Source organism: Cornus florida, unplaced genomic scaffold (genome assembly GCF_030987335.1).
Source record: "Cornus florida cultivar Cherokee Brave unplaced genomic scaffold, ASM3098733v1 CherokeeBrave_3.0.0_Hap2_Chr01, whole genome shotgun sequence".
Classification (NCBI taxonomy): Eukaryota; Viridiplantae; Streptophyta; class Magnoliopsida; order Cornales; family Cornaceae; genus Cornus; species Cornus florida.
This window is the reverse complement of record NW_026775571.1, coordinates 33,756,458-33,772,830: the sequence shown is the minus strand read 5'-3', so window position 1 is coordinate 33,772,830 and position 16,373 is coordinate 33,756,458. Positions and strand designations below refer to the sequence as shown.

Here is a 16,373-nt window from a genome sequence, read left to right as displayed (position 1 = left end):
ATGGCAACAAAAGTCAGGTTCTACTGCTACCAGAATTTCAGAATTGGCACCCTTTTTGTTCAACATTCCACGAGGCATCATTTTTTGCTTCCTTTTTGCAATTTAACCTGAAAATGTACAAAAACATACAAACGGAGATAATCTACATAAAATAATCAATTAATGGATTTTGTTAATGTAATTTAGGGCGCTTGAATATACAGTATTCGGTGCTTATCAGGATGGAAGAGAAAAGTCAAAACAAAGTTTTGACATCGCCGCGGCTGTGAATAGTAACCTGGGCAAAATGCTGAAATCGTGTGCCATTTTGAGACACTAAACAACGTTTTCTAGAAAAACACAAATAAGAAAACCCCCTCAAAATAATTTTTCTAAGCTGACCATATCAAAATTTTATTTTTGATGTGAAGTCCCCAAAATGCCCTTACAACAGACTTTTTCAAATAGTGCAGATGCGCACAGGAAATTAGATTTGACGCGGGGTTTTCGGGTCCGAGATGACATTTTCAGGGAAAAAAATGAACAAGAAACCCCCCCTAAAATCTATTTTTCTACCCGACATCGTTGACGGAAACGAAAAAAACTCACTGTGAAATTCCCAAAATGCCTCTAGATCAGAACTGGACAAGAGGGCAAAGGTTGCTACAGTGACTGTGCTGATCTGAGAGCAGAAATGGGCTTGAAGATGAATTTTTATGGAAAAACACGAAAAAGAAATCCCTCCCAAAATCAAATTTCTACTCGACAAAGCAGGAGAAAATTAAAAAACCACACTTTGAAATGACCAAAATGCCCCTCCATGAAATCTGGTCACGAGGGTCCAAAAAGCTGCTAAATGAAAAACAGAAAAACTGAACTTTGCGATGGATTTCCGGTACCAAGACGACATTTTCTAGAAAAACGCAAAGAAGAAACCCCCCCTAAAATCATATTTTCTAAGTGACCATATAAAGATCTGAATTTATTTCCCGAAGAAAAACTCCAAAATGCTCTAAAATCAGATTATGCAAGAAAATTATAAAATGGGTCCATAGAAGGCTCAAATCACAAAGGAAATGGTTCTTCTTGAAAATAATCATATACACAGACGTAACTTACCTATTTGGATGTGCTACAATGGTCCACGGCTTAAAAATACCGCCGATGCAAAATCCGACCCCCCGATGTCTAAAAAGGCAAAAATGAACAAGAAATGGGAAATTTGAAAACTAAAATTAACAAATAATTTCAAATTACCATTTGGCCCTTGGTCACACTTCATACATGATTAATGAGACCCTATGAAAGAAAAAGAATGGAATTCCTACACCCGATGCAAAAGTTATGACGCAATAACTTAGCATTTTTTAATATTTTCATAATAAACCTTTAAAATGAAAGTGCATAGAATACAAGATATATGTCATTGGTCTCCAGCCTCATCTCATACATGTCAAATACATTGTAAAGAGTGTACTTATGTACACATTACATGTTTAGAATCAAATATACACATTTTGACATAAAAGCTTACAAATAGCATTTCAAACCAACTTTTACAAGAATTCAAAACCTTCAAGTTTGCAATCATCCAAGCAATGATGAACATCACGGACCAAGTCTTCGTACCTAAACAAATCCCCAGTAACTTCGGGGTGAGTAAACAAGTTTACTCGTAGAGAATGAGCATGTATTGACTCGATTTCTTTAAAGATTTTTACATTAACTTGAAACAATTCAAAAGGGGTCATGCCACCTAATGTCTATGTTAAAGATTAGACTCAGGGAGCATCCTAGGCTACCTTAGAATGTAATCAACAAGAATCATGATACATATACACATGTGAAACGAATCAAGGTTGGGATAATCCAAAGAACATGATAGGAAGGATACTTAAATATAGATTAACATAAATTGCATTATCAATACAATTAACATGATTGGAGTATTCCAATTAACACGATAGGAGTAATACATGAAATCAAGGACAAGGCATAATATCTATGCAATTAACAAGATTGGTGTATTTCACATAACACGAAAAGTTTTAAATTTTCAAGGAATACCAACTTGAAATTTAAATAGTGAAATCAACCAATGTGGAAACTCGGATATCACCCGGATTAAAACTGTACTCTTGAGATTACTTTATGGCTACTAACCCATGGGTACCTTTCCCTTAGTGTGCACTATAGTTGTAGAGGGACAATCCCCCATACTAGAACCAAGTCCTAGCCATGTCAATTCTTGATTGATATCCCAAGTCCCAAAATCAACAAGTTGTGCAAGTCAAGATTGTATCAAAATACAAGAAATGCATTAACTACGTTTCATGCACAACCAAGATTTTAGAACACACAAGTCATGCCCTAAGTTCTCAACTATAAGGGCATGTGAAATATCAAGAAATCATAGTGTGCATCTATATAGATTACAAATAAGGATTTAAAACACAAGGAATCCATTGATATAAATATACCACAAGTATAAGATTAATGATTTAATTATTTACTAAGCAATACATGAATAATTAAATCATTCCAAGACAATTGTACTAGTTCATTAAACACATTAATGAAGTCAAGTTACAAGAAGTCTAGATACATGTTAAAAAGCTAAAAGCCTCATGAAATACAAGTTACAACCATGAGAATTAAGTTCCCTTCAAGGAAAATAATTAAATATAAGTTTCAAAACTTATCCGATTATTCTCAATTTGATACACGTGAAGGAACTTATCAAGGAAATCATGAATACAAAGTTAGAAAATTAATCAAGCTCACGGAACCATTGAATAAATTTTAATTAATTCTTTTAATTAAAATCTCTAGATTTTGAAACTCATCCAAATACTCTCAAATTCAAGTATGTTATATAATATGTCAAGACTTGATTTATAAGCCTATTACAAGCGAATTCCATGCAAGGTACGACCATGAATATTAAACTTTAATACTAAAAAATAATTAAATGTAAGGTTTCAAAACCTAATAAAATATTTGCGATTTAATATATGTGAAAGTATATGGTATGCACATCAATAATATCAAGTCGAAAATCCAATGGAGTGAATAGTGCACATGGAATAAATTAATTAATCAAATTAATTAAATATTACTAGATTTCAAAACATCTCTGATTATTCTCAAATTCACCTATGTTGAAGAGCATGCTAGGGCCTAATATAATATGCTACCACATATTGATTTCAAGGTAGTTAAGGTCACATGAATTAAATATTTATTCAAGATAAATATTAAATAAAATCTTCAAAACTTGTTTAAATGCTCTCAATTTAATATATGTCAATGACCATATCAAGGGGTAATATAATTCCATGCCACATGTTTAAACCAAGCTATAACCAACCGGGAAAACCAAATCCCTCACAAGAAAATTAAATAATAAAATCTCTAGATTTTATATCAAAGCATGTAAATATGTTGCATAAACATCACTAGCATGCAATACATCAAGAATAATAAACTATAACACCCCCTCCCTCAATTTGAGATGAAAATCTCAAAAGCCTACCGAAAGAAAAGTGCTCCAAATTTGACGATACCGCGGGGTTTTATCGGGGACAACACGATGAACAAGAATCCCAAGGAAGCCCCATGAAAATCACAACTTGACTTCAAACCCGAACTTAAAAAATGGTCAGAAATGGATTTTAATAAGGGTGAAAGGTAGAACACGACGAGGCCTACGATAAATGTTAAGGCGAAAGACTTTCTACCAAGGAAATCAAGTGGAGGAGAAGAAAGAGTGAAGGCAGCTATCGTGACCCGAGTTTTTATTCAACCCGGTGGGTAAGTGATGAACCGAGGCTTGACCCGTTACCGGATCCAGAATGAGGAAGCGAATGGTAAAACCATAGTCCTTTGAGAGGTAAATCATCTCTAAGACACCAATGTGACATTCCATGAGGTCACGGAAGCTAAGGAGAGCAAAAGAAGAAACTAGAGTTAAAACGAATCAAATTCGTCAACTAAGGGCAAAATGGTCAACTCATAAACAAAAGGAGAAACTTGACTCTAAACAAGTCAAACAAGGTGTGTACAACCTAAAATAATCATTTTCCAACACTCCAAGAGGTTCTAAGAACTTTGGATAACAATCCCACTAAATGGCCCTTCCAGGTTTAAGCAAAAACTGACCCTACTTCACTAAAACATGAATATCTCTTATTGTGTTCTGAATCTGAGGATATGATTGGTACCATTGGAAATCTGACTCAAAATTCATGAATTTAGGCTCAAGAATCACCCCATTTGGATTAGGAATGAAGGAGTTATGGCCTTTCAAAGTCGGAACAGCAGTGCTGAAACTGAACTGAAGCAACTGGAGTATGCAGGCTATTTCGGTCGACCAAAATGGAGTTTCGGACGACCAAAATGAAAGTACTGAGAGCTGAAAACATGAAGGAAAGTGTTGGTTCTTTCGGTCAACCGAAATGAGCCATCAGTCGACCGAAATGGTCCTAAACAATAGAAAAGGCTACTGGAATGTGATGTTTACTGTTCATTGGCAATTCCATTTGCCATCAGTCGATCGAAATGGAGTTTCGGTCAACTGAAACACCACGAAAAGCTGCTGATGAACCTGCTAACAACCTAAGGTGCTAAGGTCCAACTTCTACTTTGAAACCCGTGATGCTTTGGTCCAAAATGAATGTGCAAATCAGATTTTCTATGAGTTTTGTTAAAGTGAACATGTTAACAACTTTGATATGAGTAAATGAATATAAAACAATGGCCCATGGCCCCATACACATCATTTACAAGATTTTTATGTGTCAAACCTAAAAAGTTGGTTTAAATACATTTTTGATGCAAATGTTGATACCAAAAGAGTACTAGTACATAAGTATACATTTTTGGCCCTTGGCCTTATTAGAAACACATCCAAAGAGTACCAAAAGATGCACTTAAGTGCACATTACATGTCTTGAATAACAAATACAAGTTTTGACATAGTAGGCAAAATAGAACAAGATATGCTAACAAGTGCATATTCTAACATAGCAAAAATACTCCAAGTGGTCTAGCAAGTCTAAGGTTGTTGTACATCCCACAACATAGCTTCTTTACCTGAAAAACACCCGGTAACTTCGGGGTGAGTAAACAAGTTTTCTCGTAGGAAATGCATAGGTTTATCTTTATACAAGGTTTGCAATTCAATACAATTAATCCATGCTATTAATGTGACATTAAAACTTTCAACATAGCACAATAAGATGTAAATTCACAAAGTTAACAACTTGGAATTTAAATGCGAAATCAAACCAAAGTGGATACTTGGATATTGCCCGGATTAAAACTGTACTCTTGAGATCACTTTAGCGTTATTAACCCATAGGTACCTTTCTCCTAGTGCGCACTATAGTGTAGGGAGCTCTCTATCTCCCGTACTAGAACCAAGTCGTAGCCAAGTTATGTTCTTGATAATATCCCAAGTTTCCAAAATCAACATGTTGAGCAACAAGTCATGATATGTAATAAAACACATCAAGTTCCATGAATTTGAATGACTAAATCATTAGATCAATAAGATAGAAATTAATTAAACTAGTTAAGTAATTTCTCTAGATTTCAAGAGTTGTCCAAATGATTCCAATTAAATATATGACAAGGTGTAACTCATGGATATGCCATATATCAAGTCAAAAATAGAATTTAAGCATGGTACAACTAAGTAGGATTTAAATCAATTTAAATCAATTAATTCTCTAGATTCAAAAGCTCATTTAAATCATGCCAAATTAATATACAATAAAGATCAAGTCATGGCCATGCCATTTATCAAGTTTAAAGTGGATTTTATGCAAGTTACCATTAATCATTGGTTTCTCAATTTAATATAATCATGCATACAACTTATACATCATTATAAAAAAAAACAATAATTGACTTGTATAATAAACTAGAACACTCCCTACCTCAATAGAGAATTGAATCTCTATAATCCTATGCAACAAAGCTCAATATGGAAAACCAAGCTAGGTTTTATATAGAGGAGAGTGAGAGGATACTATTGTATTCCAAGTTCAAAGTTCTAAGGTGAGTGGAAGGTTATCAAAATGAAGCTCAAAGCTTTAATTCAAGCTTAGCTTCAATGGAGGTTTTCTTAGAGTTCTTGAGAGGAAGATGGTGAATGCATTAAAATGAAATAGAATTCCTAAGTTAAAGGTGGTGGGATTCTCCACTCACTAGGTGCTCTTGCACTACCTCTCACACACACACTTGTAAGACTAAAGGTGCACTTGTCATGAATCTAAGTGAGCTTCCAAGATCAAATATCAACCCTACACTTGTCAACCATCCATGACAACAAGTGCTCCAATCCTAAGCCAACAAATGGGTGAATCTCCACCCTCCATGTGTCATGAGATTAAGCCTCCAAGTGGTTCCACCAGAAAACCAACAAGTGGCACCTTAGGAATGTGACACTTGTCACATTTTTCGGAAATTGCAAAAAGGTTTTTTTTAAAAATATCTTCCAAATTAAATTGCTAAATGGTCCCTAAGACGAAAAATAATTACTTTACTTAATTACCCAAAAACCCCTCAAGTTATGGATAATTACAAATAGTCTTGTTTTCATGACTTTTACAAAGAAAGTAAGCATTTAACATGGTTTTCTACAAAAGTGAAAATCTAGATATCATAGAAATGAAATATCATGGATGTGTGCAAAGCCAGAATCAAATCTGAGCACAAAAAGTGAGGTTATGCAAGGAAAAATAAAAAAAGACTAAAAGACGAAATAGGGAAAAAGATAAAAAAAGAAATTTCCGAAAAAAGAAAAGAAGGAAAATGACCGGGTCATTACAGCAGCCCCTTAGGCTCCGATGGCTGCAGGCCAAGAGGGGGAGGAAGATGATGAAATCTAACTTTTTGACTTTAAGTCCCCCTATTTATAGAAAATCTCAAAAAGTGCCCCGAACGGGTCTCGCCGGGTCCAGAAAAATGAATTTTGAGCAGACGCACTCAAACGGCAAAACTCCATGAACAAAAAAGATTCAAACTAAGAAAATATGAATAATGGAAAAAAACAGTGTCAAAAATTGAGTCTCGAGCAGAGAGATATGCCCTAAACAAGTTCGGCGCTAACTAGGGTCAGAAATCTTGAAACTAGAGAAAAACGACCAGAAGGAAATTCTAAGAGTACACGACTCGACGAAATGTGAAAATTAATCATGTATGATGATCCAGGCTCAAAACAAGACATTTTTGCAATAACTTTCATTAATTGCACAATGGCTCCTCCAAAAAGTAAAAACTACACTAATGGCCCAAAATGAAAATGTAATGACCCGGTCATTTTCCTTCCTTTACTTTTCTCAGATTTTTACGGATATTTTTTTTCCGTTATTCTTTTCCTTTCTGGGTTCAGTTTCTCGTCACTTAGTGTCGTCTCGAGTGCTCGGAAATAGTTTCTGAAACTCTTTTCTTTGGATTGACAACTTCCTTTGAGGACCGCGTCATTTCCAAATTTTTATTTTCTAGACACTATTCACTATTTCGTCCTTTTCCCTATTTCGTATTTTCCTCGTCTGTCACTTTGTTGGCTTAACCTCTCCTTTTGTGTTCGGAGTTGGTTTTTGACTTCACGTATCTTCATTCTAAGTGGTTTCCATGAAATATGTATCTTTACTTTTGTTGAAAAGTACTCTGGTTGCTCCCGGTGTCCATAGGGGCATGGATGCAAAGTTCTTTGAAATTTTTTTCTTTTCTTGGGGTGTTTTTCATAAATATCTTTTAAAATATTTTATTTCAGGGGTTTCTAAGAAAATATTTTTGGAAGATATTTTTATTTTGGGCCAGTTGTGCAGTTTTCACTTTTTGGAGGGGCTATTGTGCAATTAATGAAAGTTATTGCAAAATGTCTTGTTATGAGCCTGGATCCTTGTATGGGATTCATTTTCACATTTCATTGAGTCATGTACTCTTGGAATTTCCTTCTGGTCATTTTTCTACAGTTTCGGAGTTTCCGGCCTCGGTTAGAGCCAAACTTGTTTGGGGCATATCTCTCTGTTCGGGACTCGGTTTATGACGCCGTTTCTTTTGTTGTTCATATTTCCTCATTTTGAATCTTTTTTGTTCACAGATTTTTGCCGTTTGAGTGTGTCTGCTCAAATTTCACTTTTCCGGACCCGGCGAGGCTTGTTCGGGGCACTTTTTGAGTTTTTCTATAAATAGGAGGCCTTAAAAGAAAAATCAGATTTTTCTCTCTCTCTCTCCTCTCTCATGGCCGGTCCTAGCTTCTTCCATGGCTGCCATCTTCTCTCTCCTCTTTTGAGCTTTTTCCCTTCAATGAAAAGTCATCGTGCCTTAGTGTTTATTGTTCCTCTCGGCGAGGCCTTCGATTCCAACCGATTGGAATCTCATTTTGGCCATTTCTTGAGTTCAAGTTTGAAGTCAAATTGTGTTTTTGATGGGGCTTCCTTCAGGGTTATGTTCACGGTGTTGTCCCCGACAAAACCTAGCAGTTTCGTCGGATTCGGAGCGGTTTCATTTTGGTAGGGATTCGAGATTTCATCTCAAATTGAGGTAGGGAATGTTTTAGGATCTTGTGTGTGTTGTATTGAGTATTTTTCATGATTATACAACCTATTTGCATGCCTTGTATCAAATCTAGAATATTAGAAATTTTCATGTCTTTGCATAAGATTTAATCCACAATGATGTATATATCCTAGAATTGAATTGTGGCATGATGATAAATTATGTTTTGATATGTTTGTTAACATATATTAAATTGGATTTATTTGCATAAGAATTGTGATTTTTATTTAATAATTATCTTTAGTGAAAGTTTAACTCTCATGGACGTACCTTGCATGAAATTAACTTGTAGCATGCTTTTAACTTAAGTCTTGGCATGTTCTTTAACATACTTGAATTTGAGAGCATTTGGACAAGTATGAAAATCTAGAGATTTTAACTTAAATGATTAATTAAATTCTATTTAATGGTTCCCTTGGCCTAATTAAGTTTTTAACTTGATAATCATGATGACTATGACTTGTGTACCAGTATATATTAAATTGGAACCATTTGAAGTTGCCTTGAAATTTAGAAGTTTAATTATCATGATATAATTAAATTCTACCTTGTGGTACTATTGGCCTACTTGAGATTTTAGTGAATATATGTGGATACCATGCTATGTTGTATAACATGTATTAATTAGGGGCCATTTGGTTGAGGTATGAAACTTAGGAAAATTAATTTGGTTATTTGATAAATTTCCGTTTCTATTGCGTTAATGATTTAAATTATGTATTTAACAATGGTTGTGTGTTTTAAGCATGATTCTTGACTTGTAATGGATTCATGAGTTGTGTTTTCAACATTGAATTATATTGCCATAGCATGTAACGAATCGCACACTGAAGATTCGACATGTGATATTATATAGTGCGTAACGAATCGCGCTATGAAGATTCGACATTGTCATGCTATAGTAGTTGTGGATTTAGAGCATGTATTGTGTGGTTTTAACCTACTTGTGCATGGAGGTAGTTTTGTGTACTATCTATTACGTAGCTATTTTGGAGTCTTGGGACATTGTTACATTTGATGGCTAGGGTTCGGCTCTAGTACGGGGATAAGAGTCCTCTTAGTCGTTGAGAGTGCGCACTAGGGGTGGTATGACCACGGGTTAATGCCCGGAATAACCATCGAGTCTCGGCAGAATTTCGAGTTTAGATGTCCAAGTCTTCCATTATTTGTTTTCGCATCCAATTCCAAGTTAGCAATCATGTTTATATTGTGACTTGTGGTTTTAGCTATTGACGATTTTGATGTTGTTAAGTACATCCATGTTTATGATTTTAATAAATCATTTTAATGTTGTTAAGTACATTCTTGTTCATGATTTTTAATAAATCATTTTAATGTTGTTAAGTACATTTATGTTTATGATTTTTAATAAATCATTGTGAGCTTTTAATGTTGTTAAGTACATTCTTGTTTTTATGATTTTTAATGTTTCATTGTAAGCCTTTGATGTTGTTAAGTACATCCATGTTGTATTATTCAAATGTAAATGAGGAATGATCCTATAGATTCATTTGGAACATAGACGTTAGGTGGCATGATCACTTATGTCGTTTTTCGTATTTTAGACTTCAAATTGATGACTTTGAGAATCTACATCTAGTTGTTTTGTGTAGCATGCTTCCATGTTGGTTAAATTGCATAGAGATTGTGATTTGTGCCTTGTTGTTCAAATGCAGCTTAGGAATGATCCTATAGATTCATTTGGAACATAGACGTTAGGTGGCATGATCCACTTTTGTCGTTTTCACATTTTGGATTTTGAGTTGATGACCTTGAGGATCTATGTCTTGTTGCCTGTATAGCATGTTTCTATGTTGCTTGAAATTACATGAGTGATGTGAATTATGCTAGAAATGATCTAAGGTAGCTTAGGATGCTCCCCGAGTCTCATATTTGAAATAGACGTTAGGTGGCATGAGCCCCTTTAGCATGTTTCACCTTAAGGTGATAAATTTGTAAAATGCTAGGCCGATGCATGCTTATTTCCTACGAGTAGCTTTATATTGCTCACCCCAAAGTTACTAGGGCATATTTTCAGGTACAGGAATTAAGGTTGAGATTTCCATTATGCTTGGATGGTTTGTGGACTTGAAGATTTCCATTTTAGTGAAGGTTGGCTTGAAATGCCATTTGTAACCTTATTTGTCAAATGTGCATATTTGATTCTAAACTTGTAATGTGTGCCTAAGCACACTTTTTGATTCTCATTTTGTGTATATGACATGAGGCCAAGGGCCAAACTTCTTTTGGAATTATATTTATATCATGGATGTTAATTTTTGCTTCAATGAGAATATATAAAAAATTATGCGTTTTAGTATGCTATCTTGCACCGGAGTGTGCATTGTGTATGAAATTTGTCCATTGCATTCATTCATCATGTATGAAGTGTGGCCATGGGCCAAACGGTATTTTGAAACCATTTCATAATTTTGAGTTCTAAGTTTTCATTCCAAGCTTCATTTTTGTCATTTTGGCCGTTGGGGGGTCATATTTTGTTTCGGCCATATTTTTGAGCCATGGACCATTGTAGCACATCATATTAGGTAAGTTACGTTTGCATGCATGGTCGTTTCCGAGCAAAGCTTCTTCTTTGGTGAAATGAGCCTCCTACGAACTCATTTTACACTTTTGTTGCATAATCTGACCAAGGGTATTTTGGGAATTTTCTTTGGGAAATAAATTCTGTTCTTTACATGGTCACTTAGAAAAATGTGATTTTAGGGGGGGTTTCTTCTCTGTGTTTTTCTGAAAAATGTCATCTTGGTATCGGAAATCCATCGCAAAGTTCAGCTTTCTGTTTTCCATTTAGCAGCTTTTTGGACCCTCTGGACTAGATTTCTTGGGAGGGCATTTTGGGCATTCCACAATGAGTATTTTTCAATTTTTCTTAAGTATCTTGTAGAAAACTCAATTTTGAGGGGGGTTTCTTCTTTGTATTTTTCCAGAAAATGCCATCTAAGCCCTCAAATTTTCATTTTTCCGGAAAAACCCCTGCTGCCAGGTTTTTGTTGAGCTGTAGTAGAAGTGTATGGGTCAAGTGTACGGGTGATGAATCTCGTAACCGGTTAGATGAGTGTGGGCAGTAATTTGGTCACTGATTTTTGCCTTCTAACCGGTTAGATGTTCTTGGGTTGGCACTTTTTGACCGTTTTGCCCCTGTTTCTTCCGTTAGCCATATCTTCTTCATCCGGACTCCGAATCAAGTGATTTTTGAGTCTAAGTTTAGTAAGTTTTCATTGTCTTTCCAATGGTGTGCTCAGTGGCACCCACTTTTAAGATGAAAATGACGTTTTTGCCCCTAGGTTCATTCTTGTTCGTTTTTTAAATGTTGCTTCCGCATTTGATTCCTTTGGGTTCTGTGATCTCGTTGAGGGTCACATTGACGTCTTAGAGGTCATGTTGTATCTCTAGAGACCGTTGTTTAGTCTTTTTGTTTCTGTATTTCGGATCCGTTATCGGGTCATCTTTCGGTTCATCACTAACGCACCGGGTTGAAAAACTTGGGCCGTCACAGAAAATATGTTCCAAAAATATTTTCTTAAAAACTCCTAAAATAAAGTATCTTCAAAATATATTTACAAAAAACACCCCAAGCAAAGAAAAAGATTCTAAAAAACTGTGCATCCATGCCCCTATGAACATCGGGAGCAACTAGAGTACTTTCTTACAAAAGTAAAGATACGTATTTCGTGGAAACCACTTAGAATGAAGGTACGTGAAGTCAAAAACCAACTCCGAGCATGAAAAGTGAGGTTGTGCCAAAAAGTGACAAACAGGGAAAAAATGAAATAGGGAAAAGGACGAAAAAATGAATAGTGTTCGAAAAGTGAAATTACGGAAATGACTCGGTCCTCAAAGGAAGTTGTCAATCCACATGAAAAAGTCTCAGAAACCATTTCCAAGCACTTGAGACGACACTAAGTGATAAGAAACAGAATTCAGAAAAGAAAATTAAACGAAAAAAATTTATCCGTAAAATTTTAGGAAAAGGGAAAGGAAGGAAAATGACCGGGTCATTACATATTTGCCCAACTTGGGTTTCTAGCTTTGCAATGGATAGGGAATGAGAATGAAGCAATTGGGTATTTACCTCTAAAGTACCAAAGCGGTCAACACTTTTTCCTCAAAAGCGGGACTCCTTGAATTTCCTTGAGAATAAGATGATTGATTAGGAAAATGAGAGTTAGAAAATTGATTTCCATGTGATGATTGAAAAGATGATCTATAATCTTTGGAATCTTGGCTTTGCATTGGGGGTGGAACATACTTGTCTTGAAAACCACCTTGGGGAAGATTTGAGCCTTCCCCTTGGCTTTTCCAAGAGAAGTTTGGATAGTTCTTCCACCCAGGATTGTAATGTGAGCCATATGGATTATTCTCTTGGCTGACAAATGTGGCATTAACTTGTTATAGTTCTCACTTTGCACATTTCCATGGGGGTAATTGGAAGTGGAATGTAAGACACTAAGACAAGTCACGCATGATTCATTAGAATTATAATGATGAATATGATTAGAGAAGGAAGACACTTGATTCACTGAATTTTGGTTGATCAAAAATTGATCAAACCTTTAAGATAAAGACTTGACTTCGGTGACTATGTCATTGGAATTGTCAACTTGATACAAGCTAACATTCTTCCTTCCACCTAAATTTCTACCATTTTTGGAAGATAGGGATCGATGCATTAAATTCTTACTCATGCTTTCATAAAGACACCATACATCATCCTCATGTCTATCAAGATATGAACCACCCATAGATGCATCAACCATACCCTTAAAATTATCCGACAAACTTTCAAAGAAAAATTGCACCAATTGCAATTTAGGAATGTCATGATGTGGACACTTCCTAAGCAAGTCCTTAAGGCACTCTCATGCCTCATGAAATAATTCCCCTTCCTCTTGAGAAAATTCTCTAATTGAAGTTCTCATTGCATTGGTTTTCGAAACAGATAGTACTTTTTCAAGAACTCTTGTTACATTTCTGCCTAAGAAGTTATCGAAAAAGGCCTAAGATTGTTGAACCAATATTTTGCCTTATCTTTAAGGGTAAAAGGAAAAAGTTTTCACGGTGGAACACATTTCAAGAAACTCATCCAAATACTTGTAAGGTTCTTCACTTAGAAGTCCATGATAGTTGGGAAGCATTTGAATTGTTTGCGGTTTAATTTCATAATGATGTGCTCTAAATGGGGGTAATTGAATGCATGTGGGTGCATTATATTCATTTGGCACATAATGGTCACGCAAAGCAAGAGGAGGATTCACAACCAGTGGTACTGCATAAGCACCATGATTGTCTCGAATAATGGGAGGTTGTGGAGCAAAAATTGGCCGAGGCATTCCCAATGGAACTTGGCCTTGTTGTTGTGGTGGAATGAAAGGCCTTGGCATACCTAATAGTACTTGAATATTATCATGATGCACATTAGGGTAGAGGATACCTTGTTGGTCTATGTGACCAAGGTCCTCCACACAGTCCTCATTGATGTCTTCCATTGATGAAATGGAATGACTAGAATTAGCCCTTCCCTTAAAATTATGAACAATGGATTCAAGATTCAAATTAAGTGGGACAAGAGTATAATTTAAGGACCTACAACCATGCATGCACAAACAAAAACAAGCAACAAGCAACAAGCAAGTAGAAATCATTACTCCTCCGCAACAAATCAACAATCACCAATCCTCCATATACGCTGATCCCATACTCCTATGCTTTGAACAATATGCAAGAAAAATTAAATTGCCACCATGCGGGCTCATGATCTATCTAAGAAAATAAAAACTTGCCTCTATGCAAGCTCATGATTTAACTAGAGAAAGAGTTTAGAAAGGCTCACAAAGGGTCCTTAAGCAACTTTAAATTGTTTTTCAATTTTTTTTCTTTCCCTTGATATGCTTTGCAATTTTTTATTTTTAAGTTTTTTATGCTCTTGCTTAGCTTTGCTTGGCTTCTTGCTTCTTTTGCTTTTCAATTCCCCTTTGCTTCACCTTCTTGGCTCAATTCACGTAACCAATCAAGAACAAACACAATAAGTAACCAAAATAAAATAAAATAAAGATAAGATCGAAAGAGTACTAATTCCTAATTAATTTCCAAATACGACAGTGCCAATCCCCGGCAATGGTGCCAAAACTTGGTGTGGTCAAGACCGAAGCATGCAAAAGTGTGCAGTGTGGCCAAGTTTAAATTTATAAAATGCCACTACCACTTACAACTAATAATATAGCTAGAGTGAGTAGGGATCGTCCCAAGGGAAAAGAGGTGTATTTGTGATGGAAATTAATGTTGGATTAATAGGTCGAATGATCAAAGATGGTTGGTGATTGATTAATTAAATTACAATGCAATTAAAGATTAATGCAAGTAAAAAGAGAGTAATCTAGAAAGTAGGGAAAAGATATAGGAGAGAGGTCTTGGGGTTTAGAGTCATCACTTCATCAAACACTAGCAATAGTACATTAATGGGGAAATTTAAATTGTAACTTGTATGTGTGTGACATTAATTGAAACTGAGCATGGATGGAAAATAAGTAAAAATTGTCTAAACAATTTTAATGAATAACACAACTTATCAAATGAGACCAAAATCCATTCAATTAAACCACAATTAATGCACACACAAATATCTAGAGATATGCACTCTTTGCATTCACAGGCATGGAACATCAAGAAACAAGAATGGATTGTTCACCTACCTAAGAAATTAAAGCAACTACACTATAACTAGGCTAGAGACATGAAATTAAGCTAATTAAACTAGAGATATGTGATACAATCCATCAAGAAACAAGTGTGAACCATCAAATAAATCACAAGAGTGTTCCATTAAGCCCCATACCTTGACCATCACTAGATTAACATCATCAATACACATAGAAATGCATCAAATTCATTAAATCTAGAGATAAAAACATGAACATCAATTCTAGCATACATAGACATATGACTAGAGTCAAATGATCAATTAGAAACATTAATCCATATAAATCAAGTAGAAATCACAAGATCTATATTTATTCATGGTCAAAACATCTATTACAATTAAAATCCCCAAAAATACACAAAAGCTATGTTTGAGAAGCATGCCTAAGGGCTATCTCTAGCCTTAAAAGAAGGATTTAGCCACTCATTGTAGTGGACATGGAACCCTCAAGGGCTAGCTAGGAGGTTGGCATCATCATCTTCATCCTTACTTTCTTCCCAAACCTAGTTCTAGAGAGAAAAAATTATTTTTCTATTTTCTAATGTCTATCTCTATGTTTGATGATACAAATAAATGTTCGATAAATCAATTACATACTCCTTTGAGTAAGGACCAAGTCTAAATTATAGCCTCTGATTGGAGGAAATTCGCCACTGCACAAGTTAGGTAGAAATCGGTGCGCTCGGGAATTAGACGGCTCACTGCCAGCAGGCATTTTGATCGATCTAAAATTTTTGATCGATCAAACACTTAGCTTCAATCGATCGAAGCTGACGTGGCATCAAAATATCTTCTGGCCTTATCCACTTAGCTGAGCTGGCACCGCCTTCATCTCGATCAATTGTAATCTTCTTCAATCGATCAGGACTCCCCTTCGATCGATCGAAGTTCCCCTGGTGTATTTTTCTTGGCTTCTTTCCAACTTTGCTCCTTAGCTCTAAAACTAAGCTAAATGGCTCTTGTTAGCCTATTTGAACTTTATTAACCTAAAATAGGCAAAAACACAAATAAGTATCAAAGACATGCAAGTAAAATAGATGAATGAACCAAAATACCCTAGCTTAGGTACTAAAATGTGTCACATTTAAGCACTCATCACACCCCC

General features: G+C 35.4%; 1 pseudogene; it reads left to right on the top strand.

Annotated features, from left to right (window-relative positions):
• Window positions 1–13,386: 13,386 nt before the first annotated feature.
• Window positions 13,387–13,485, top strand: LOC132283056 (small nucleolar RNA R71; annotated as a pseudogene).
• Window positions 13,486–16,373: the final 2,888 nt, after the last annotated feature.